Genomic DNA, 27,383 nt, shown 5'->3' on the forward strand with positions numbered 1-27,383 from the left:
GATGTTCTTTCCTCTTTGTCAAAGATGAGTTGGCCATACTTTTGTGGGTCTAGTTCTGGGGTTTCTATTCTATTCCACTGGTCTATGTGTCTGTTTTGGTGCCAATACCGTGCTGTCTTGATGATTACAGCTTTTGTCAGGTGACAATTTAACTCTGCTTCTTAAAGCTAAGGCTAAGCAAATAATGTATTGGAAGAGTGTGAAGGAGTTGAAGCACTGGGCTTTACATAGAAGGAAACAATTAGCTCCAAAAGGTCTTGCAAATATGAACTACTCTATGGCCTTGCCCAGTCACTTCCAATGCAGTAAATCATCTGCAACCATCTTGCTGTCTGGAGTAGGGTGGGGGTAGAGGAATATTCTATTTATCCTCTCAAAATTAAAAATGGAGGCTAGGAAAGGACCAGGAAATGACAACCATCACCTGGCTTAGCTTGGTCATGTGCCCACTCATTGGCTAAGGAAGGATGCCCTCATCAATGGTCCCATTAGACTTTATTCAGCAGGGAGAAAGGCCCTTCCCTAAAAGGAATTTTGGATGCTAATGCTTAAAGGAAGGATGGGTATTGGGAAGCCTCAAACAACAAATGTTCTCACTACATAACATGTTGATTTGAAACTCTCCTTTTGGTTTGTGCAGTGTGTGTGCGTGTGCATGCACGTGTGTTCTGTCTTGTATACAGAAACCAAATGATTTGTATATAGGTATAACCATTTAAATGAAAGCATCAGTCTGGTCCAAATGTATCACTGAAAAACCAACTGGAACTTCAGATTTAAGAGAGAAACTATATTCTAGAAAGAGAAAGAACTGGGAGCCAGGACAACTATATCCCAGTTGTTTCTCCGAATAGGATAGTAACTAGGTATGGGATCTGGTCAAGTCATTTAATCTATTTGAGTCTCAGTTTCCTTAACTGTAGAATAAAATCATTAAACTACATTCCGTCTAAGTGCTTTCCTGCTCTAAATTCTGTAATTATTTTTTTCTGGCAGAGTGATTTATTGGGACAAGTAAGGAAGCAGAGGAGGTGGGACTGCTATGCAGAAGACATAAAGGGGCTGTAGAACTACATGAGGGGAGTGCAGGAAGCCAACAGAATGCAGATACAAGAGGAAAATGTCTAGAGTTGGGTTGAGACTGCATTGAGGTTGGGCTGCATTGAGGTGCATGGAATGCAAAAGGGAACTGGTTATCTTTGGGCTATGACAGTCAATACTCAACAAGGGGCAAAGACCTAGCTGGTCTCTGGAAACCACAAGCAGCTCTGGGTTGGGGTCTGCAGGAGCAAATAGACATCATGCCTAGATGTTCCAGAGGATGATGACTGTGACCACGGAGGTGGCCATGAAAAGCAGGTAGAGGCAGAAGAGCAAGGTGTCCATCATGTGGCTGAACTACACCCACAGACTGACCAAGTGTGGTTTCTGAATCTCTTCTTTCTGCTGGGCCCTTGATGACCCAGGACACCCATTTAACTGCCTATCTGGGACTTTGCATCTTCCCCACTAACTCCACAGGCTCCTTCACACCAAGTGGTGGGCCGGGGGGGGGGGTGCCCAAGGATTTATTTCTCTTCAGGGGTGCAGTGGGGCAGCACTTTGTTGGGCAGGTGCAGTAAAAAGGCAGAGAATGGAGCCACCGAGGCATGGGTGGGGGCTGGGTGGTGGCCAGGTGCAGCAGGTAGGTGATAAAGGTGGTCTCCAGCAGGCTGATCACCATCAGGGACAGACATAGGGCAAAGTAAACACTGATGAGGGAGGTACCATTGGTGGGAAGTAAGTCATTCATCAAGAGCAGGAAGACATTGTAGCCCAGCAGAAGGGTTATCTTGAATGGGGCATGATTCCCAATTTCTGCTGGCAGCTAGAAGCTGAGGGCAACCAGAAAGCCACTGGGTACCAGAAGTTTATGGTATAGAGTCTGGGCCTCCACCTGATGGCCACATAGAATATATAATTCTAAGGATATCAGACGTGCAAATGTTATCTGTCCTTGTGTTAAGAACAGTAGATAACAAGAAGACAATACATAGAGACGTACATAGGCACACTAGGTTGCTGGGAAAAATACAGGAAGCCCAGTTAAATTTGAATTTGAGGTATCAACAAGTAATTGTAGACCTAGCACAAGCTATCACACATAATAAATATTATTTGTTACTTATCTCAAATTCAAATTTAAGTGAGCGTTTTGTATTTTTACTTGCCAAATCTGGCTACCATAAGATAGAGAGACTCACACACAGGAAAAGAATCAGTTTGTGGGAAGAACTGGAAGGAGGTACTTGGACTAGAATTATTTATGCAATTCCTCCTTTAAAAAAAAGTTTACTTATTTATTTTGGGAGAGAGAGAGAGGCAGCACAAGTGGGGGAGGATCAGAGATGGGGGCAGAGAGAGAGAGAATCCCAAGCAAGCTCCACTCTGTCAGTGCAGAGCCTGATGCAGGGCTCGAATCCACATACTGTGAGATCCTGACCCGAGCTGAAATCAAGAGACAGACGCTTAACCGACTGAGCCACCCAGGTGCTCCTATGGAACACCTTCTTAATTGAACGTTTATAAGCTTCAGTATAGTTTTTACTTGAACTCAAGGGGTTTTCTAAATGAAATAAAATCCTTTCCCTTTATTTTAAGACTATCTTGTTCTGCTCTCTTAAGAAATCATGATTTAAAAAAAAGAGAAGAAATTGTGATTTTTTAGTTCAAGCAAATCTTTCTCATTGACCTTCATGAATGAATTTGCTGATTGTGCTATCCTATACAAGTGCATGTTAGGTCTTCACCTGGGGCATAGATGTATTTTTCTAAGCAGCTTTAGTGGGTTGCTGGCTGAATGAGTATTTTGCCTTGGTGAGAGACAAGGTTGACTCTATCAATAAAACACATTGGCTTTCTTAATCTCTTTTGTTTTGTGCTCTTGTGCCTATTAACTGACATGATGATCTCAGAAGCTGCTTATCCTTCATCACCTTGGCTTTGATGGATATGTTACGTAATAAGTCCAGACCTTCAGCACTGAGTAATCACTTCCTGCTTATGAAGGTTCAGTAACTACATAGCAGTGATTCTGTTGATATATGGGTCCTTTTTCTTTGGTGCTTACTACATGTACCAAAATGACAGAATATCTTTATTCTGTCTTTGTAATTTACCACTGTTTGTTTTAACTTTGACATATAATGCATGGAAGCTAAATCTGAACATGGGCTTCCCATTTGTAAGTCAGATTCTAGGTGCTTTGAGGGCATGCATGCTTTTATGGACAAAATTCAACTCATCCTTGACACGAGTACATTCTCTTTCGCTATGGTTCTATGGTAAGTACAGATGGTAATCTCTCAACAGTCTATGGCTTTGCTGTCAGAAAAGTCAGAGCCATAGTATAGAATGAGGAAATGATTGGCTCCTGACATAAAAAAGGGAATACACGTAAGAAAAGTTGCTTGATTGTATTGGAATTCAGTTGGAAGAGTACATGAACTTGGGGACAGTGATGTGGAGATTTTTTTGAATATTCTAAAACAGAATTTGTTAGTGGTTCGGTAAACAAATCAAAGATTCCACAATTCCTTCCCTAAATTTGTTTCTGAAAATCATGGCTGGGAGAAAATGCTGAGCCGTAGGTTCATATGTTTCCTAAACATATTAAGTAGATTTCTTGCTTCTCTCAACTTGTCGATCCATGAAGTGCTTTTAGTATGTCTTCTCGAGAGTTCTAATGTTTTTTTCTGCTCATGCATTGAATACAGTGTATTTAAGGCTATTTTTAAACTCTAACCCTGAAGCTTAATAAGCCTTCAGTTTCTGCTCTTACCATCTTAGTTTATATTTTATTTTTCTCCCATCTGTTTGTCTGGACATTCCATGTAGGACTAGAAGGAGGGGACACAAGAACCTTATTTCTTACCCATCAGAAAGGTGTGTTGTTTCGTGTCCGACATAATGATCTCAGGCTGTGGGTTTCCCTCCAAAGAATGTCATGCTCTAATAGAATTGTTTCTTGATATTTCCCCTCTTTTACCCCCCACTGTTCCTCATCAGAACTTATTTATTCCCGTGAGCCCTATTCAATCCAAGCCTTAATAAGTAGCTGGTTAAAAGTTGGTTCTCAACTCAATCCATTTCTTTCTGTCTACGCAGACCTCTCCCTTCTTCTGCCTGCTTTACCTCTCACTTGGGGTACTGAAGTAGGCCTCCAGCAGTCTTTCCATGGCCACCATCCCTCCTTCACACCCTCACCCCAAAAGGCATACCCAATGACCATGTTGAACCCCCATGCGAACACTTCTTTTCTGTCTCTCCAACAGGAAATGCCTGATTTTCCAACATTTCTTTGACTCATGGGTGAGGAACCCAGTGAGATAACAGATTTGGTTCAAAGGATATGAGACACAGATGTTTCATTGAAGATCAGTAGAAAAATAAAAGCAAAGAAAACTGAAGTAAATGCTAAGCGAGATACAATATGGGTAAAACACCACAGAGAAATAAAACCATAGCCTTTGGGAATATTTGCTCACCCTGGCAAAAATCCATTTGTCAGTTCTCTGCAAATTTATCTCTCTGTTTACAGAATGTAAAATGCCTGGGGTTTAGTCAGTGGTAAGTGGAAAGTGAGTTACGATCCCTGAGAATTGGATGATTTTTAGGCAAGCATGTTGGATAATGGACTAGTTGTACTGAAAAGCTGGCATAGTTATCTTCTGGCTTTACCTCCTTTACTATCAAGACTCCTCTCCTAATGCTTCCCTTTGGTCACCAGGGTCTCACTACACTCACCTCCTTTCCATGTCTTTAGCTTTTGTATTCACTGTTCCCTGTGCCTGAAATATTGGATAGACTCATTCTTCAGACCAAACCTCTCAGAGGTCCTGTTTGCAATGTTCTAGGTAAATCTCTCTCCCTCACCTGATTCATTCTGTAGGTCATCCTCCTGTTCCTTTTATTCCTCAGCCTGAATATATATTTGTCTGCATGTATATGTAGATGCAGGTTTCTCTTCACTAACATATAAGCTACATGAGGCCAGAGACCTCATCTGTCTTGTTCATTACTATGTTTCTCTTGCCAGGAACAATGGCTACTCATGATAGATGCTTGATAATTATGTGTTAAATGAATGAATGTCTAAAGACTTGTCAGAATGTACTTTCTTTAAAAAAATTTTTTTTAATGTTTATTTTTGAGAGAGAGAGAGAGAGAATGAGTGGAGGAGGGGCACAGAGCAAGGAAGACAAAGAATCCCAAGCAGGCTCCAGGCTATGAGCTGTCAGCACAGCGCCCGATGCAGGGCTTGAACTCATGAACAGGGAGATTATGACCTGAGCTGAAGTCAGACGCTTAACTGACCAAGCTACCCAGGCGCCTTCAGAATGTGCTTTCTAAGGATTTCAGATTTTATTCACATTTCACCTGGACAAAGGCTGTCGTGTGTTCTTCTAAGGAAGGCATATCAGCATGAGATAAACTGGCAAGTTTGAAAGTCAGAGTCCCTTTTCAGGTTATCATGCTGCGAACTGGAAATCCTTCTTGTAAATACATCTCCAAAGGTCCAAACTGACCATCAAAACAAGCTGTCCTTCATTATATATAAGACCTCATATGGAAATGCCCATTTTCACAGCAGCTTTTAGCCCTTGTTAAAGATCCAGGTTTCTGTCCTCCACCCCTCTCAGAAGATCCCCATGCCATAGTTTGGAAGCCAGAATCTTCATTTTTAAATAGCATCCGGAGATTCTGACCTTGTTGGTCTATGGACCACAGGTTGAAAGACACTGGTCTAGGAAATCCAAGTATCCAGCTGGCTGCCTGAGTATTTGCATGCTACTTCAAAGTTGGCCAAATGAAACCCTGGGAAAGCCTGCTTTGGGAGTCTGACTCCCAAGCACAAGGTCTTAAAGTAATTAGTCACATGTTCTGAGCAGGATCAATAAAATGTGCGGAATTATTTAGACAAAGATAAAAGGTTTGCATAGTCTGCACAACTTAGCTAAAAGCTGTGCTAGCAATAAGCTGGTAACTATTAAAATGAATGAGTTTTAAAGTTTGTGGCTGCTTAAGAGACTTTGCTTATGTTCTGCAGATTTTTTCCCCATTGATTTTAGTATCCAATTTGAAGATTTCCAGGCGCTTCTCTAATACATTTTGATAAAACATGAAAAGTTTCTTCTTTGTGCTGTTCACATCTTGTTTCACCCCAGTTCATAGGGACAGAGAGCCCAGAATAATTCACCCAGCTTTAGTGAGAATCTGGGTGATCCCTGTGACTTTCTTGCTGGAGGAGCCCACAGGGAAAAGACACCCCATACTCCCCTCCCTGCCACCCAGACTGTGTGATGTCTCAGCTGGCATAATAGGCAAAAATAAAGTAATGCATAACCTTGCTCAAAGGAGACTTTATTTTCAATCGGTAGTATCCAATATAAAAAAAGAGGAGGCAAGAGAAAAAGGATCCATTTTATCTCTCTTATAAATACTGGGTGTAGACCAACCTGGAGTTGGAAAAGGGGACACGGGGTGTTCAGAGGGAAGTGAGAAGTCACAAAGGACAGCCTATGAGCATCTCCTACCTCTGAGAAGCTCGTTTCCTTTTTAGCCAGCAAAAGTCCTAGCTCATCATTTCTTTTTTTTTTTTTAATTTTTAAATATATTATTTATTTTTGAGAGAGAAAGAGAAGGACAGAGCGAGAAGGAGAGGGGCAGAGAGAGGGAGACACAGAATCTGAAGTAGGCTCCAGCCTCTGAACTGTCAGCACACAGCCCAGTGCAGGGATCAAACCCACAAAGCATGAGATCATGACCTGAGCCGAAGCTGGTTGCTTAACCGACTGAGCCACCCTGGCGCCCCTCTAGCTTGCCATTTCTGATTCTCTAACTACTTCTTTTCTTTTTTTAATGTTTTATTTTTGAGAGAGTGCAAGTTGGGGAGGGGCAGAGAGAGAGGGGGACAGACTGGGGGCAGAGCGAAGTGGGCTCTGTGCTGACAACACTGAGCCTGATGTGGGGCTCGAACTCAGCCCCACATGACCTGAGCTGAAGCTCATCATGACCTGAGCTGAAGGTTATAGTTATAGTTACAGAGCTATATAGAGCTATATAGAGCTCTATAGTTATAGAGCTAGCTACTTCTATAAACTGATATTGGAGCAGCTGTTTTGGTCAGTCAACTAGTCTACTGAAGCAAACAACCACTCTGGCTAATTTTGATTCACTGAATTGCCTAATGTTTCACCAAATTTGGATAAATCTGGTGGCTGTCTTGTGCCTTGAGGACAAATTTTGAGAAAGGAGCAAATTGCATGGCATAGTTGAAATAGGACTAGACCGGGATTTGGGACACATAGATTGTTATCCTCCTTTAATACTGACTAGATCTGTGTTTTCAACTGTCAGCTCGTCTCACTGGGCCTGAATTTTCTCATCTGCACAATTACTGCTGAATGCAACTGTACAGTTCACAAACAGTTTTCATATGTATTATCTTATTTGACAGACATAAAAATTCCAAAAGGAACCATGACACATATAATTATTATTCCCCATGTTATAGATGGCAAAGCTGAGGTCCTGATTCTGGTCATGACTGAGCAATTCCTGTCAAACCACCTCTTCGAATAAAAATTACACACTCTATGCAAATGTTAAAAAAAAACAACTACCCAAACTAGACCATTTCCTCAAATAGGCTCGTTATGGAAGGGGATTGACACTTGGAAGAGAGAAAGAGCATCAGAGGATTTTCACATATTTTTATGACTTTTAGCCTGAAGTCAGAGCCCAGACTGAATCAGAGAGGAGTAGCTAACACTAGCAGAGAAGCTATAGTTTTACTGGCTTGAAGACAGGGGATAGACTCCAGTATAACCAAAGGAACTCTAAAGAGAAAGTGGGAGAAGGAGAGCTCCAAATTCTGTGTAGGGAGTCCACCCTAATATCAGGCTGATCCCTGAATTATGCATGTGTGAGGCAGACTTCAAGCACTCCAGCTAAAGCTAAAAGAATTGAACTAGAATTTCAGCTGGTGCCAGTTGCAGAGGAGACAGAGTTTGCAGACTGAAATCAGCCTAGTTGACTGCCTGATTAAACAAACAAGCAATCAGAAAAAAAAAGTTGATAATCTTCAGAAGAATATAACAGAAGTCAGTCTTTATCACACGTCCTGACAATGTCCAAGACATAATCCTAAATTACTTGACACACAGGAAACAGGCAGTGTTATCCATGGCAAACAGGGATCTTATAAGTAAAGAAAGTAGATGCTGTGGTAATATAATTCATGGAATGTTTAGAAGCTAGTGAAAGCCAGTGACAAACCTTGAAATTTGATTTTCTAAGTCCCATTTTATTTCCACCTCTATAAATCTATTCCATCTCTAAACTTTCTAAGCCAGTGTGATATATTTTATCCAATTTAACAAAAATATCTTACTTTGACGAAGGTTAGTCAGAAAAGAGTAGTAATCATGGGACTCCTGGGTGACTCGGTTAAGTGCCAACTTTGGCTCAGGTCATGATCTCACAGTTTGTGAATTCAGTCTCTGTGTTGCACTCTGTGCTAACAGCTCAGAGCCTGGAGCCTGCTTCGGATTCTGTGTCTCCCTCTCTCTCTCTCTCTGCTTGCACTCTGTCTCTCTCTCTCTCAAAAATAAGTGAACATTAAAACAATTAAAAAAAATGAGTAGTAGTCATTAAGACTGTTATTGTAAAGGAAGGTTTCAAAATACTCATTTCCTCTCTTACATCCTCTCCAAATTCAAATTCTGTTAGTTGCCTAGTCATGTGTCCTCATTTACTTTGCTACCTGAAGTACAGTTTGGTTCAGGCTGAAATATCAGTCAGCCGAACACTTACTTTCCTAGCCTCCAATGCAGCTGTGGGTACTCTTGTAGCCAAGTTTCAGCAGTGACAATTAGTAAACTGGCTATTTCTGAAACTTTTTTTGACATAACTCCCCACCTTTAATTCTTGTATTAAAAATAGACATTACAGGGTGCCTGGATGGCTCAGTTGGTTAAGTGTCTGACTCTTGATTTCAGCTCAGGTCATAATTTCAAAGTTTGTAGTATCGAGCCCTGCATTGGGCTCTGTGCTGAGAGTGTGGAGCCTGCTTGGGGTTCTTTCTCCCTTTCTTTCCGCACTTCCTCTGCTCACTTGCATGCATGCTCTCCTTCTCTCTCAAAATAAGTAAATATTAAAAAAATAGACATTACATCTAGTCTGCAAGGGGAGGAATCCTACAACCATGAAGTGAAATACTTGGGTACAGTCAAAATATAAAAGATTCTGAATTTCTGACTTCATTTCTCAGCAACTGGATTAATACTAGTAATTGTCTTTCTCTAGACTGTTGTATGAGGGAAGCAAAACTCTATTTATTTCATCAACTGTTAATCAAAAATTCTTTTGGGGCACCTGGGTGGCTCATTCGGTTAAACATCCTAACTCCTGATTTTGGCTCAGGTCATGATCTCGCAGTTTGTGAGTGAGAGCCCCACGTTGGGCTCTACACTGTTAGTGCTTGGGATTCTCTCTGTCTCCCTCTCTCTCTGAAAATAAATAAATAAACTTAAAAAAATTCTTCTACTTGCAACCAAATATAATTCCAATTAACAACTTCATGAGAGAGGAAAAACACAAGTTTGATGTCCTACTTCAGTCCCTGAGAGTCACATTCCCTTTGCACTATGTACATTATAAAGCATCATCTGTTCTAAGATGAGCCATAGCATTTCACAGGCAGCACCAGAAACACTACATTAAATATACATAGGGTTTATAAGACCTGTATCTATTTCAGCAATGTTAAAATGTGTGTGTGGCAGGAGTGGTGAACACGGAGTGTTACTTAAACCAAGATGAGTTACCACCACATACTTCTGAGAATGGCTAAAATAATAATTTAAAAAGCCCCAAGCCAGTAATACTTATTGCTGGCAATAAGTATGCAGAACAAATTTTAAGTATGAAGAACAACAGGAACTATCATTCATACCTGGTGGGAATGAAAAAAGGTACAGCTAGTTTGGAATGCAGTCTTGCAGATTTGTATAAAGCTAACCATTGTCTTACCATATAATCTCACGGTTGTATTCCTATGTTTTGACTCAGCTGGTTGAAAATATGTGTACCCAAAACCCGCATATGTTTTGGGAAGCGTTTTTCATAATCACCAACATAATCACCAGTAGCATTATTCATAATCACCAAAAACTGGAAGCAGCTGGGATATCCTTCAATAGGTGAAGAGGTAACCTGTGGTATGTCCATACAATGGGATCCTATCCAGTGATAAAAAAAGAATGAGCTATTAGCCCACATAAAAGCATAGATGAATATTAAATGCATATTGCTAAGCAAAAGGAGCCAATCTGAAAAGGCTACATACATTTATAGAACTTTATGTCACAAAGGAAACTTTCCTATCTATTAATTGAAAACAAAATTAGGAGTTGATCGATCCCAGGATGGTATGCAGAATGTGTCAGAAGAAGTGTATGAAATAACCTGACTCATGAAGGTGGTGGGGGAGGGGAGGGAGAAGGTGCTGACCTAAGTAGCTTTGAAAGTGAGTGGAGACTAAAGGCAAAAAGATGGCATTCTACTTGCTAAACTTACTTTCTGTGGGTGTACGGATGAGCAAGTCTGCAACCATGATGCATACATGTGGGCTTGAACAGATAAGTAAATGGATGGCAGAGACTGGGAGCCAGGTTGCAGATAAACAGAAGTTAGGCTAGAACAATCCAGGTGGGAATGGATCAGAATTGGAAACAGCAGTATGAACCTACGTGTAGCTTAATATAAATAATATATGTGGATACAGATAGATGTGGATATGTGTATATACTTGGGTTAGTGTACCTACATAGAGTTTCTTATTCTGTTATCTGACAGAGTCTAGAAGCAGCAATGCCTCAGTGGCAATGAGCAAATCCAACATCCAGATTTGGTTTGAATACCACCCTCTTACAAAGAGAAACAGGGCTCCTTGGAGAAATGGCTGATTTCAGGATTGGGGCAAGGAGTGTAAAAGAGGAGCCTGGAGTGTCTTGTAGTGCCAGAAAGGAAGTCCTCAAAAAAAAATTTAATTGATGGAGGTATGTTAAAGGGACAGAGGGGCCAGCTGAAGGAGCTCCCAGTGGCCAAAACTGGAATAATTTGAGAAACAAAAGAAATGGTTTAATGTTGGATTATAATCTAAAACATAAAATAAGTATCCATGAGTCCATACTGATGTAAGTTAATTACTGAGTGGGTACATAAAATGCACATATATTCTACATAGAACTAAAAATAATTTATATAGATGATCCCCCCCGCTCAGAGGATGGAGCAAAACTTCACACGTCTTACATGTAGGTTGTATATAGTGACTTTCTTCGAAATAGCACAGAACAGAAAGAGCAAAAAGGAGTAACTTTACAGTGGAGACACCTGCCAGACACTACCTCAGCTAGGGAACCGAGGTTAACATCATCCGTGATAAGTCATGTTGACAGCACATACCCTTCATACAGTTGATGAGAGTGGTACCTTACCTCTGTGATCTTGCTCCCCAAGAACCCATAACTCCATTTTAATCATGAGAGAAATCTCAGACACATGCAAATTGAGGGGCCTTCTGCATAGTAGCTGACCGGTACTACTCAGAATTGTCAAGGGGATTCAAAACACTGGAAGTCTGAGACGCTGTCACAGTCTAGACAAGCCAGAGGAAACCTGTCAACTAAATGGAATATTGTGTCCTGGATAGGATCCTGCAACAGCAGCATGCATTTGGTAAAAACTAAGGAAATCTGAATAAAGTATAGACTTTAGTTAGAGCTAGTATCAATATTGGCTCATTAGTTGTGACAAGGATGCCATACTAATGTCAGATGTTGGCATTAGGAGAAAGTGAGTATGCAGTATACAGGAATCTCTGTAAATATTTATAACTCTTTTGTAAATCTAAAATGATTCTCAAAGAGTGCCCGGCTGGCTCAATCAGTAGAGCGTGTGACTTTTGATCTGGGGGTCATGAGTTTGAGCCCCACATTGGGTGTAGAGATAACTTAAAAGTAAACAAACAAACATAAAAAGATTCTCAAAATATTTATTTTAAAATGCATGTCTATGGAAGAAGGGGATCACTTCTAAAAGTCTAGGGAATACAAGCATTTGGGTTTCTGTTTGACTCTGTTGGTTCGCCAAAGACAACTAGTTGGTTCTGAACTTATTAAATGATCTTAAGTCAGCACTTTCATAAGTTATATCTTCCCAGGAGACTGTTTTTTATTTTCTTCCAATCTGTCAGTAATCCCAAGAGTGGGATTAACCTGCTTTGTGCTCAGGGAGACAGAATTAAACACATGATCAATGTGGTGATTCCGGAGGAGACATTTCCCCCAAGAAATAAAAGAGCTTTTTTTGTACGTTGTAAAATCCCAAGTATTGAAATAAAAATGTTTAATTATGCTAATGAAAAATTAAGTGTTGGAAACAATTTAACACATTAAAATGTTTGTAGCAAAATTGGTGAAAGCAAATATAAAAACAGAAAGATTGTTGGGGCACCAGCTGGCTCAGTCGGTTAAGTGTCTGGCTCAGGTCATGATCTCATGGTTCGTGAGCTTGAGCCCCACATTGGGCTCTGTGCTGATAGCTCAGAGCCTGGAGCCTGCTTTGGATTCTGTGTCTCCCTCTCTCTCTACCCCTCCTCAGCTCATGCTCTGTCTCTCTCTCTCTCTCTCTCTCTCTCTCAAAAATAAATAAACATTAAAAAAAATTTTAGAAAGATTGTCAAAAAAATAGGGAGATATAAATACCATAGTACCTCATTGAAAAAATAACTCCAGATGGGGAAAATGCATAGTTAAGACAATGAATATTCAACAAGCAATTTCCTTTGTTCAGGCCTAATGCATCCCATCATAAAACAATCAAATTTGAAGTCTTGAACGCCTTAGCTTTTAGTAGCTGATGGCAAAGTGTGAAGGGAAAGGAATAGCATACAAAAATTAGCTGTTTTACTTTGTGTTCGTGCTTTTGGTTAGGAACACCACTGTGAAACCAGAAAGATATTATAGAAATTCTCAACTGTCCCCTCTATGGTTGCTGTCAAAAAAGGTGTTGTGTGTACACAAGTACACACACACACTTACACACATAGTATGCTGCAAATACACAGACCATCCATGCAAGTCCTTAGCATGCTGGGGGCTCAAGAGGGGATGGACAGTACCGTCTAATCCAGAGTCAGCTCAGTGGAGATAGGTTAAGAAACCTTGTGGTGTGAAAAGAGGCTGAGTATCCCTCATCATCAGGGATATGCAAATCAAAACTGCAATGAGGTATCACCTCCTGCCAATCAGAATGGCTAAAATTAACCACACCAGGAACAACAGGTGTTGGCGAGGAGGGGGAACGCTTTTACACTGTTGGTGGGAATGCAAGCTGGTGCAGCCATTCTGGAAAACAGTACGGAGATTCCTCAAAAATTTAAAAATAGAACTGCCCTATGACCCAGCAATTGCACTACTAGGTATGTACCCAAAGGATACAAAAAATACTGGTTCAAAGGGATACATGTACCCCGATGCTTATAGCAGCACTATCAACAATAGCCAAATTACAGAAAGAGCCCAAATGTCCTTTGTCCATTGACTGATGAATGAATAAAGAAGAGGTTCTGTATATATAGTAGAATACTACTCAGCCATCAAAAAGAATGAAGTCTTGCTATTTGCACCAATGTGGATGGAGCTAGAGAGTATCATGTTAAGGGAGTAATATTTGTCAGAGAAAGACAAATACATTATGATTTCACTCACGTGGAATTTAAGAAACAAACAGTTGAGTAAAGGAAAAGAAGGGGGGAAAAGAGAGAAACCAAAAGCGTAGAGAACAAACTGATGGATATGGGAGGTGGGTGGGGGGATGGGTTAAATAGGTGATGAGGATTAAGGAGGGCAGCTGTGATGAGCGCTGGGTGTTGTATGTAAGTGGTGAATCACTAAAATATTATGCCGCATATTAACTAACTGGGATTTAGATAAAAATAAATAAGTTTATTTTATTTTATTTTATTTTATTTTATTTTATTTTATTTATTATTTTATTTAAATGAAAATAAAGCAGAGGAAAAAAAGAAACCCTGTGGTGTACATAGAATAAATTCATGAGATCTTTCAGCCAAATGTTCACTGAGACTTTGAGAGATTAGGGCTCAGGACAAGTGAGTTCAGCATAAGAGAGCATGATTGTAAGCAGGGTTGGTGACCATGGGGCGCTGCCTAAGAAGGAAATTCAGGATAGAAGTTAGTGTAAGGACCCCTGGACAATCAGGGTGGTGGGACAGGTCTTTATAACAAACCTCTATAGGGAGGAATAAAATGCTACTGCCCAATTTTGACCTATGAGACCCTCCTTATGGAAACTCCAGTATAGCCTTGTAATTAGAAAAACTGGTTTGGAGACTTAAGGACTAGGATATTTCACTGTTCCTTGTCACATATACAGCAGAGAGAAATGTCACTGCACAAGGAGTCAGGATGTGCTTCTGGTCTCAGCTCTACCTCTAATTCAACTTGTAACCTTGGGGAAAGCATTTTATGCTCTGACCTTATTTTTCCTTTTTAAGGGAAACTCTCTCTGTCTCTTCCAAGGCTGATTTTCCAAGTTGCTGAGGAGGGTGATACAACTAGCTGATTGACTTTCTCAGAAAACTGGCACATTAAGAAAATAGCTTTGGGGAGGCCTGGGTGGCTCAGTTGGTTAAGTCTGACTCTTGGTTTCAGCTCAGGTCATGATCTCACAGTTCCTGAGTTCAAGCCCTGCATCGGGCTCTGTACTGGCAGCACAGAGCCTGCCTGGGATTCTCTCTCTCCCTCTCTCCATGCCTCTCCCTTGCTTGCTTGTTCTCTGTCTATTTCTCTCTCAAAATAAATAAATTAATTAAAAAATAGCTTTATGACTCAAGTGTCCATGGATAGATAAGTGGATAAAGAAGATGTGGTATATATACACAATGGAGTATTACTCAGCCATAAAAAAGAATGAAATCTTGCCATTTGCAACAACATAGATGGACCTGGACGGTATAACTCCAAGTGAAACAAGTCAGACAGAGAAAGACAGATGCTGTACAATTTCACTTATATGTGGATTCTTAAAAAACCAATGAACCAACAATATAGAAACAGCCTGATAAATACAGAGAACAATCTGCTGGTTGCTAGAAGGGACGGAAAATGGGGGGGAGGTACAAAAAACTTCCAGTTGTAAAATAAATAAGTCCCAGGGATGAAAAGTACAGCTTAAGGAATATAGTCGATAATATTGTAATAACTTCTTAAAGTCACAGATGGTAACTACACTTAACTACGGTGAGCATTTTGTAGTGGATAGAATTGTTGGATCACTATGTTGCACACTTGAAACTAACATAACATTGTATGTCAACTAGACTTCAATTTAAAAAAAGGAAAAAAAAAAGAAAATGGCCTTAGATGAGGTACACACATTTCATTCCACAACCAACTACACGAATCTTACCATTTTGTCATTACCATGCCCACTTTCCTTTTTTCAAGTGTGAGTATAAAAATTATTTTAGGGGCTCCTGGGTGGCTCACTTGGTTGAGTGTCTATTGATTTCAGCTCAGGTCATGGGATCGAGTGCCATATCTGGCTCCATGATGAGCGTAAAGCCTGCTTGGGAATCTCTCTCTCTCTCTCTCTCTCTCTCTCTCTCTCTCTCCTCCTCTGCCCCTCTTTCCCATTCGTGCACTCCCTCTCTCTCTCAAATGAAAAAAAAATATTTTATATCCAACCAAACTGCTTGTCTGTCCCTCTGTGTCTTCCTCTTCCCTTAATATGTGGCCCCAAGCAGCAGGGACATTCCAGTGTCTAGTGGCCATAGACTCGTTCTGCTTCCTATGTATCACCCACATGTGACCTTCAGAAGATCATGGGAAGATCCCTTATTGTTCTCGTCATTTGACCCCTTGGAAATACTTATGATCATACATGCTAACTTTCTAGAAGTGATTTTATGTCTGCATTGTACTTTTGACCCTGTGGCATTTTGAATTCAGTAAGAACGATAAAAAAAAGTCAGTTCTGCACAGGACCTGTTCCCAGTTTACCTGCTCTGGCATGGGTCCCTGACCGTGGTGGCAGTAATACCCACCCCATCACGGCATTGGGCTGTCCAAGGACACAGAGCAGGCTGGCCGGCTGTTGGGCTTTCTCTGCCTGTTGTCCATCAGCCTTGTCACTGGAGCATGGATAAGAATACTGCTTTTCACAGAAAGCAGCCATTTGAAAGGGGAGGGAGAGGATTTTAACACAGCAGCCATTTCTGGGATTTTCAGGTGACAGTCTGTTGAGTAGGATGTACTGTATGAAGCTGCTAACCACTGAGTTTTCTACTGACAAATTAACTAGGGGATTTGCTCAGTCATTAACTGCTTGACTGGCTGTCTGAGAGCACAAACTGCTTTGGACTGATTCTTGGTGACAATCTTGTTAAGCGGTGACACATTATGTCTCTAATGTCTTCATTCTAGTATGCCCATATAGAGTCCATACAAAGGAAATGCCTTTATATGAGAACATAGTAATATTTCAGCAGTCAACTTAAAAACTACCTTTGGGTGTTACCCATGGAATGCTTCTGAATACCAGAGAAAGGGAAACACACTCACCACATAAAATAGACCCCACAGTACCTGAAAGGGCAAAAATAAAACTTGGATCGATAAAATCCTTAAGAAGCCAAAATCTGGTGGTTCGCTTACACCCCACATCTGACCACGGTAATAATAAAAGGCAGGCACACGGTGAGTTAGTTGTGTTCACGCTTTTAAGTTTTGTAAAGACCACACAAGCCTTGGTGCCTGCACCCAAGCATCACCCTTCCCTTCGTACACCACTGGTCCTGGAAGAGGCATCATAATTCTGAGAACTAGAATAATTTAAACATGCTTTTCTTCTATAAGTTGGTTCTTAATGTGTTGTTCTAATTAACTAATCTATGTTTTTTAAAGTTTATTTTTATTTACTTAGAATACCAAGAAGGCTCAGCACTTGTCAGCATAGAGCCCAATGTGGGGCTTGAACCCACAAACCGTGAAATCATGACCTGAGCTGAAGTTGGATGTTTAACTGACTGAGCCACCCAGGTGCCCCATTGGGTTATTTAAATGAAAAAAACCCCTCAATTCTCTACAAAGAATAGTTGAACTACCTCCCTCATTTTGGAGGGTATTATAGAGAAATTGGTCTGTGTCAAGTGAAGGTGACTTAGTTCATCATCTCTGAGTTGTTTCCTTCCTTCTGCGAGTACACACCTTGACTCTCCATTAGTTTTTTTTCCCTTTTCTCTTTTATCCCTTATCATAAGCTTCAGCATTTCTTTGTTTCTCATTCCTGTTCTTTCCCTTCCTATGCCATGTTTCCTCTAAAGGTAAAAGGATAGAAGCCCTTTCAGGGATGGAGATATTCATTAGCCTTCGCCACTCAACCACATTGACCAGCAACAGACCATTATTTGGTTCCTGTGTGTTGCTGTTGTAATGTTAGGCATTCGATATGTCTTATCTGTTATTTTTTTCAGTAATCACAAACTATAGGTTTCATTAGCCCAATGGAAAGATTAAAGTGTACATCACAGGAAGAAAAATTTGTAACTCACTATGGTGTAACTTATTGTGGTGATCATTTCACAACATATGCAAATATTGAATCCTGGGGGTGCCTGGATGGCTCAGTCGGTTAAGTGTCCGACTCCTGATTTCTGCTCAAGTCATGATCTCACGGGTTTGTGAGATTGAACCCCATGTTGGGCTTCAACCCTGAGAGTGAGAAGCCTGCTTGGGATTCTGTCTCTGCCTACCTCTCTCTCTCAAAATAAATAAATAAACATTAAAAAAACCCCACAAATATCAAATCCTTATGTTGTACACCTGCAACAAATAGAATGTTATATGTCAATTACATCTCAATTTAAAAAAAAAGATTAAGATAGGGAGATTCAGAGAGATTAAGTAACATTCTCAAAGTCAAACCAACAGGAAGTGATAGAGTTTAGATTTGAATGCAGATCTATTTGACCCCAATGACCAATCTTTTGAATTTGTAGATTTATATTCATTTCCAGTGAGGTCTAATCACATATGGCTATTACACGTTATTGAGTATTTGCTGTCCACCAGTCACTGTGTTAGATATTCATGTATATTATTCTACTTAATTGTCATAATAACCTTCTGCAGCAACTATACGTACCTCATTTAGGGGACCTTTCTGTGGTCACCCAAGGAGGAAATGGCATTGCTTTTTAGAGTAATGTGCCACCAGATGCTAAATCTTGGACCAGTTTTCCAGGATAAATTTCATGCCCAGGACTAGACACACCCACATATGACCCTGACTGCCTCATCAGGAAATAGCGGACGCATGACAACCGTAAGCTCACAGGTTGTATATTTCTGAAAAAACTATGTTCTTTATGTTTGAGTTTGTGTCACAAAGGGCCCTTGCTGTGTTGGCTTTTTCAGCGTCTTCAGTGACTCTGGCTAGATCTGGCTTGCAATGGGGTGAAAAAGAAGACGGTGTCAGCCAAGGTATTTGAATACTAAATGTGGGTTTTCCTACTTCATCTTTGCTAATTGGTCTTTTCTACCTCAGAATCTAGCCTGGTGTTTCCTGGTATTTTTTTTTTTTTTTTTTTTTTTGAGGAGCGGGAGAGAGAGAGAATCCCAAGCAGGCTCACTGCTGTCAGCGCAGAGCCCAAAACAGTGCTCAATCCCACCAACTGTGAGATTATGACCTGTGCTGAAATCCAGAGTCGGATGCTTAATGGACTGAGCCACTCAGGTGCTCCTCCTGGTACCTTTATTTATTTTTATTTTTATTTTTTTAACGTTTATTTTTGAGACAGAGAGAGACAGAGCATGAATTTTTTTAACGTTTATTTTTGAGACAGAGAGAGACAGAGCAGAGAGAGAGGGAGACACAGAATTGGAAGCAGGCTCCAGGCTCTGAGCCATCAGCCCAGAGCCCGATGCGGGGCTGGAACTCACGGACCACGAGATCGTGACCTGAGCTGAAGTCGGACGCTTAACTGACTGAGCCACCCAGGCGCCCCTCCTCCTGGTACCTTTAAATAACACTTGATAACCTGGTACTCTCAGTACATCCTGCAATCCTATGACTGTAAGAAACTATTTATACATTTTTAAATGATGAATTTGGGGCCACAGGGTGTATCTAGGAGCATTGTGGCAGTAGCAAGTACTTTTTGGGAGCTGAATCTCACTGCTTTCTTTTATGGAAAAAGTGCCAGACAGAGGCACAGAAAACAGTGACATTACATTCTAAAACTCTGAGAAATCAAACGTGTATTGAACATGTTAACCATGGATTTCTTTGAAAAGCAATTTACTTTACAAATAGAGTTAAAATCCCAACTGTCAAGTGCACTTCTTCATGCAGAAAATGCTTTGCGTTACTCTAGGTTTTGCCCCCAAAAGTTATTTTTTTAAACCTGGTGACTGAATAGTTTAAAATCATTTAGGTGCAAGTGGGCTGGTCTTAAATTATGGATGGACTTAACCAGGCATGGTTCATTTATATTGCACTTGCTTTTACTGGAGATCCGAACAGTGGGGAGCCGGTGGAAATGCTTACTCAGATAGTGGTCCCCCATACTAAAAGTTACTGGAGTCTTAACGCACAGTAAAATCTCACACAGGACTGTACAGGGCTGAGCTGCACAGCCCTGATACTCACACAGCTCATTCCAGCTTTCTTCATTGCTGCACAGTCCATTTATGGGCAAGCCATTCTTGTGGCTCTGGGGAGATCAGCACACAACCCAGTGAGTCTCAGAGCTGGAGATTCTTCTGGAACCCATAGGTTTCCAAATGGATTTGAAACCTGGCTCACCCAATTTCCACGTCTCTGACCACAGGCAGGCCAAAGAGCCTCTTTAATTTTTGCCTCTTCCCAGTTAAAGGGGATAGCGGTATGTATGGGGTTATCATAAAGATGTCCACAGTGCTGGACAAGTAGCAAATGCTTAATAATTAGTAGCTGTGATCACTGTCCACAGGCAGAGTTTCTATTTACTCTAACCTGGTTGCGATATCACGCCATTATTAAATATCACTTGAGACCAAGATTCCACTCATTTCTACGTAGCTCGTTTAACTGAGGTTTAAATTTGTTTTCTCTTCCCATGTTAAAAAATTAAGATGAATTATCATCGCCCTGCGAGGGAGTCTCAAAAGTGAAGTCCTTGTTACAGGTAAAATGTTAAGTCATGCCCTGTAAAAATTTTTCAGGCAGTTTTAAAATGCCTGCACATAATTCCTTGAGAGTTAGACCCGCAGAGTTCTAACGGTCTGGAATGGCACACTCGTGGTGCTGAGGTATGTCAGAAATAAACATAGTGGACGAAACACTGACTTTGAGCCAGTCTGTGTGCTTAGTAATGTGGATAAAAAAATAAGCGAGGCACCGTTCTCCACTGCTGTTGGGCTAGCTGGGGAATGCATTACTTAGCTCGTCACAAATTTAATGTGGATAATGAATACTCACTTCAAGTGTCTGACTCCCCCTTCTTTCCACCTTTGTTTGGTGGCCCCTCTATTTCTGCTCAGACACCTATCAGTCTCCTATTCCCAAGCTATCCAAGGCCTGGAGAAAACTGGGGACTTTTCCTTTCTGTCCACCGTCTTAGCCCTCCCTTTCCCATCCCTTCCTGTCTCTCCCAGGGAGTTTGAAGGCAGGGCTAGAACACTTCCTCAAAGCTGGCTGGCAAATGCCATAAGTCTAAAACACTTGATTTAATTTCCAGTGGTGAATTTCTACCTCCACACACAGGCAACCCAGCAGACAGCCATTGGACACTGATCCTAAGGAAAGTGTGTTTCTCTGTATGGGCCCCATAGATCTGGTACCCCAAAGACTGCCTCTCCCCAGATTCTTTTTTTTTTAAATGTTTATTTATTTTTAAGAGAGAGAGAAAGAGCATGAGTGTGGGAGGGGCAGAGAAAGAGGGAGACACAGAATCTGAAGCAGGCTCCAGGCTCTAAGCTGTCAGCACAGAGTCTGACGTGGGGCTCAAACCCATGAACTGCAAGATCATGACCTGAGCAGAAGTCTGACTGCTTAACCGACTGAGCCACCCAGGTGCCCCTTCCTCTCCCTAGATTCTAATGAAGGTGAAGATGAACAAAATGGACAAATTTTTAGGACCACTTTGTGTTGAAAGCCAATTATTGGTCATCTTTCTCTAAAGCTTTTGTGAAATGAAAGATGGATCACTTTGTAAAAATGCTTTGAAATTTGGTTATTCTGGTTCTTTCTAGCTATAACATATTTCTCTCTTTATAGTAAAGACTAAAGAAGAGCCAGACTTGTCATTCTGGTGCTGGAATTGGAATTTGAAGGATTGGGAGGCTGGTGCTTGGAACCTGAAATAGAGTTTTAAAGAATTATGGGGCACCTGGGTGGCTCAGTCGGTTGAGCATCCAACTTCAGCTCAGGTCATGATCTCACGGTCTGTGAGTTCAAGCCCCGCGTCGGGCTCTGTGCTGACAGCTCAGAGCCTGGAGCCTGTTTCAGATTCTGTGTCTCCCTCTCTCTCTGCCCCTCCCCCGCTCATGTTCTATCTCTCTCCCTGCCTCTCTCTCTGTCAAAAATAAATAAACATAAAAAAATTAAAAAAAAAAGAATTATTACTCCTTTTTGTGTGTGAGCTTGTGATTTTCCATTGTATTCTTAGACTGGTATAGTTGAGTGAAGAACTGGTTGGAGTAATGGACCCAGAGTTCTCTGGCTGGATAATTGGAAGCTTCCCAGTTGTCAGACTTCTGCTCTATCCAGATCCCCACAGAGGTCATGTGTTCTCAAAACAAAACCAAAAACCCAAAGGCTCCACATAACACTTGTGCTATCTTATAAAGCCTTAAAGCTGGCAGATAGGAAAAGAGAAAGGCAAGATTTAGAAATACTCCAATTCAATGGCCTTCAAACTTTTAGGTTCACAAACCCCTAAAAGAATTCTGAAAAAAATTCACCCAGTTTTAGATTGGCATACAATTTTTTTTATCATAAGTTTATGTAAATGTTAAAAGTGTGATTTCTGATGTTGCAAATATTGACATTTAAAATTAAAGCATGGTTCTTTTCATGTATCCAGTAGAATATAAACACAACAGACATTTGATAGCCCCCAACATCCTTTAAAATATACATGAAAAACTCTCTAACAATTAGTCATTTTGTATTACCCATGTTTCTGCTTGAAATTGCATTTCCATTTTAACTTCTTTTTATTTTATTTTAATATACTATATTTCTGAAAGTCTTTTATTGATGTTGGTCATCCTCTTATACATTTCTGTAACTGTGTGTGTGCATGTGTAATTTTCAAAAGATTTGCTCTTCCCATAGGTTCTAAGAATTAAAAAAAATTATTAAGAAAAAATGTTTAATGTTTATTTATTTTTGAGAGAGAGAGGGAGGGAGAGAGAGAGAAAGAGAGAGAATCCCAAGCAGGCTCCACACTGCCAGTGCAGAGCCTGATGTGGGGCTCGAATTCATGAACCATGAGATCATGACCTGAACCAAAATCAAGAGTCTGGGCGCTTAACCGACTGAGCCACCCAGCCGCCCCTGAAATGTCCTTCTTTGGACACATTAACTTGTATTCATTGAAAACAGCTGCAGTGCGGTATCCCTTCTCATGCTTAGCTACTCAACAGAGCAAGAGTAATACCATTCTTGCAAACACAGGTCTTTTTCTTCCAAGAACAGCATAGTTCTCTCCTATTGGCAAAACTCCCCAGAGCGAGGTCAGTGAGGAAAATATTCCCTATGGCTCAGTCCTTTGTGATGCCTTGTACTGGCCACCAAGTGTCACTCTTGCGCTTTTTGCTATTGAAAAAAAAAATGTTTGCGCTGACAAAGGGCCACTTATTCTTTGTCCCAATCCTGATTCACAGATTCTAGCTCTAATTGCGGGTGGTTGCATCTTAACCAGTTTTCTTGTTTGACATCGATTTAGCAACTTGGCTTCGGCGATTTGGGTCCTGCTGTTTGGGTCAATGGCATGAAGACGAAATGGCTATGGTGCACTGATATGATGGATGTGGGCCTTTGTGGCCCATTCACCTGTGCGAGCTGGGTTGCCCCTCACGTTTCTCATCTTGGAGACATCACTCTGACAATCCTCTATGCAGGTGACCATTCAGAGTCAATCATCTGTAGACTCCTGCTGATAGAAATGGAATGCTGGTTATTTATAGCAGCAGAGCTGTATAATTTCAAAGGGGTAAAAAATGATTGTGAACGCAATTTTCTTACCTGTGTAAGACCAATTACCAAAGAAAAAAATAGAGCATATATTGAGAAATGAATGTATTTTGATAAGAAAATACACTGTCCCAGAATCTCAATGACCAGATCCTGTAGCGTGGGATGCTACATTCTATTAGCTTTTAAAAAAAAATATTTCTTTATTTTGGGGGGGGCAGGGGCAGAGAGAGTGGGAGATAGAGGTTCTGAAGCAGACTCAGCACTGTCAGTGCAGAGCCTGATGCAGGGCTCAAACTCATGAACCATGTGACCATGACCTGAGCTGAAGTCAGATGATTAACTGACTGAGCCACCCAGGCGCCCCTGTCCAGTCTTTTAGGTTTTAAGCCTATAGGTTTGGGGGCTGGGGTGGAGTGAGTAGAGTTGGAAGTTAATAAAATAGATTTTCATAGTTGTTCATGTTAATACCAAGTCCATCTGAGCTCATAGGTGGGAATATGCTTTTGATAAACAGGTATGCCAATGTTTCTGGAATGTATGTTTCTAGTTTCTTGGTCAATAGATAGAAAGTGATATTTGAGCCCCTCTGTCAATGGGTTAATCACATTGCAGTTTTTTATATCCCTTCTCTGACCTGTAATTCATTAAGCAGGGCTGGAAGCCTCCGTATTGAATCCAACCTGGTTTAATATGATCCAAGGCTATGACTGACAGATTCAACTCTCAGCTTCCTGCAGCTCTCTGGTTCCTTGGAAGTTTCTCTTTACTGGGGCAAGCTGAAGTGAGTAAATTAAAACAAAGGGCCAGGATAAAATGGGGAACTGTGCCCACTGACACCCTCTCCTTCCAGATCCTATTCAGGAGGCATGACTTTTTCATATTATGTACACGTCTCTTGGTTGCTCTACTAAAAGAAGGATCAGCATGTTCTAGCTAAGGGACTTGGAGTAAAGTGTCACTGGGTCTGTGGAAGCCACATTGTGTCATGAAATGAGCAAGGACTTTGGATTCCTACAGTTCTGGGATTTAGCCTCTAGTTCTGGTGCATCTTAATCTATGACCTTAAGCAAGTATCTTAACTACTCTAAGACTTAGTTTGTATAGTTTTATTTATTTATTTTTAAGAGAGGGCAAGTGTTAGCTGGGAGGGAGGGGCAGAGGGAGAGAGAATCTTAAGCAGGCTCCACACTTAGCACAGAGCCCAATGTGGGGTTCGATCTCACAACCGTGAGATGATAGCCTGAGCTGAAATCAAGAGTCCAATACTTAACTGACTGAGCCACCCAGGGGGCCCTAGTTTGTATAGTTTAAAAATAAAGAGTAATAGTAGTAATTTTTCAGGGTAATGACTTCCAGGGTTATAATTAAAATGTGTGTGCATATTATTAGTATTTATTATTTATTTTTTTGAGAGACACAAATATATATGTATAAAATATGTATAAGTGCTCAATAAAATGTTCAAACAGCTGGATGACAACAAATACTTTTTAGTCCCTTTTAGAATTTGCCAAGAGCCATATCCTCCACCAAATAAAACCAAAAATAAAAGACATTTAAAGTGCCCTGTTAGGTAGCTATACTCCAGCCATTCAATGAAATGAAGGGGGATGGGTGTCCTGAGATAATAATTGTTAGTTGATGTATTAGTTTTCTATTGATGCTGTAACAGATTGCCACAAACTTAGTGGCTTAAAACAACAATTCTACAGAAAGTCAAAGTAAGTTAAATTAAGTGGCTTCAAGGAATAGATCTTCAAAGTGGTATTCTTAGATGATGTTGCTTTTTATTTTGAAGAAGTAGAATCTCTCTTTTTTTGAATATAATTTTATTGACAAATTGGTTTCCATACAACACCCAGTGCTCATCCCAACAAGTACCCTCCTCCATGCCCATCACCCACTTTCCCCTCCCTCCCACCCCCATCAACCCTCAGTTTGTTCTCAGTATCCAAGAGTCCCTTATGGTTTGCCTCCCTCCCTCTCTGTAACTTTTTTTCCCCTCCCTCCCTCCCCATGGTCTTCTGTTAAGTTTCTCAAGATCCTGCTAAGTGAAATAAGTCAGTCAGGGAAACAAGGAATAGAATCTCTTTGAAGGTGGTGGGACGAGTGAGGAACAGGGTAATTAATCCACAGCACGTGGTGGAATCCTTGTTACTCAGGTTATCGCTGGTAGGATAGACTAAAGCAGGAATGTGAAGTTTTGTCACTATAGCAACAAGGTGATGATAAAGATGGGAATCTTCAGTCTTCATATGGTCCTAGACAGTGTACATAGGGAAAACAAAAGGCCATGAGCATTCAGTAAAGAACACACACGGGAAACCTGAAGGCCTCTATGAAAGCTTTGAAGGAATGCTTTGACTCCTAATGTTTCAGGGTAGCTGTGACTACGGGCTGATCCCAGGACAGATTATAAGGGTCGCAGAGTTGACCTCACTGTCTCTTACACTAAAGTCAGGGCAGTGGAGGGGAAAAAGTGGGACCCTAAAAAATGGGATCCAGGCATTTGGGCTGATCTGGGCAAGACCAAAATGTCTTGAACCTCCCCTAAATTCCCTTTCTCTGCGGAGGAACTTCCATAAACGCCTTTCTTTTTATTTATTTTTTTATTTTTTAAATGTGTATTTATTTTTGAGAGAGACAGCACATGAGTGGGGTAGGGGCAGCGAGAGAGAGGAAGACAGAGAATCTGAAGCAGGCTCCAGGTTCTGGGCTGTCAACACAGAGCACGATGTGGGGCTCGAACTCATGAACCGCAAGATCATGACCTGAGCCGGAGTGGGATGCTTAGACTGAGCCACCCAGGTGCCCCCGTAAAAGCCTTTCAATGACCGCATTTGAGGCACCTGTCTCCCAAACCGATGCCAGTTCCTTTCAGCACCCATCCCTACCACCTCCAAGGCAGTTACAAGATTTAGAAATCAGCATAGCCAGGAAGCTTAAATGGAAGAGCTGCTCAGAGTGGAGATAGCCTATAGCCCAAACCTGTGTAAGACTCAGCAATCTCTATCAAGAGGAGGAGCCTCGGGAGAATGCAGGAGGGGAATCTAAGGGTGTTTGAGTGGGGGGATGACATACAAGGATCAAATGGGCCAAATACCCATTGCTATGGGTGGACCACCAAGGCGTTAGGATTTGATGTGCTGGTTCAAGCACTTGGAAGGGATAGTTTGCATCGGCCGGGTTGGCACCTCTAAGCATAAACCCATCGATGGCGTGGACTTTTAAAAGCCGAGAAAAGAAATTTTCCCCAGAATACCTAGGAGGTGAGTCTGAAGACTTGGGGAAATGGATATCCTGAAATGATCTCGCTAAGCCACTCTGTAGCTGTCTGCCATAGAAGCGCCTAGAGTATGTTCTCTTTGCCAAGAGTTTAATACTTGCATTGCTCTTTGACAATAAAAGGACGTTTTTAGTTTTTAAATGTAATCTCTTACAACAGTAAAACTTCCTTCCTGAGTCCTCTTGTAAAATTTTCAAATAGCTTTTGTTAGAACGTTTGTCAAAACAAACTGTGCTCGTAATATTATAATGCATGGGAATTATTCAGAATACCAGACAGAACAGGATTTAAAATTGATGGTCATAAATTATGATAGAAGCCAATGGCCTCATGTAAAAATGTCATGATTGCAATGCTCTCCTAGAAAATAAATCCTCAGTGATTTTTTTTGATAGGTTGAACTTAAACGGTACACATTACAAAAGCTGCCTTTATTTAGATTTGGCCACTATCAATCAAAATGCTATGATTACTCTTCACTTTTTATTTTTTATAATAATGCTTGACAATTGCATATTAATTTACTTTCCAAAATATTTTAACATATTATTATTAATAGTATTATATATTAATATATTAAAATTATTCTTATGTTATATCACACTATTTTTCAAATTCATAGGCATATAGTGATAATTTAATGGATACTCAGAAAGGAAATTTTTTTTTTAATATATGAAATTTATTGTCAAATTGGTTTCCATACAACACCCAGTGCTCATCCCAAAAGATGCCCTCTTCAATGCCCATCACCTACCCTTCCCTCCCTCCCACCCCCCCC

General features: G+C 40.8%; 1 pseudogene; it reads right to left on the reverse strand.

Moving 5' to 3' along the window:
* Positions 1-1,263: 1,263 nt before the first annotated feature.
* Positions 1,264-27,383, reverse strand: part of LOC125935121 (5-hydroxytryptamine receptor 3E-like) — a 57,340-nt pseudogene continuing 31,220 nt past the window's right edge.

Source organism: Panthera uncia (genome assembly GCF_023721935.1).
Source record: "Panthera uncia isolate 11264 chromosome A1 unlocalized genomic scaffold, Puncia_PCG_1.0 HiC_scaffold_17, whole genome shotgun sequence".
Lineage (NCBI taxonomy): Eukaryota > Metazoa > Chordata > Mammalia > Carnivora > Felidae > Panthera > Panthera uncia.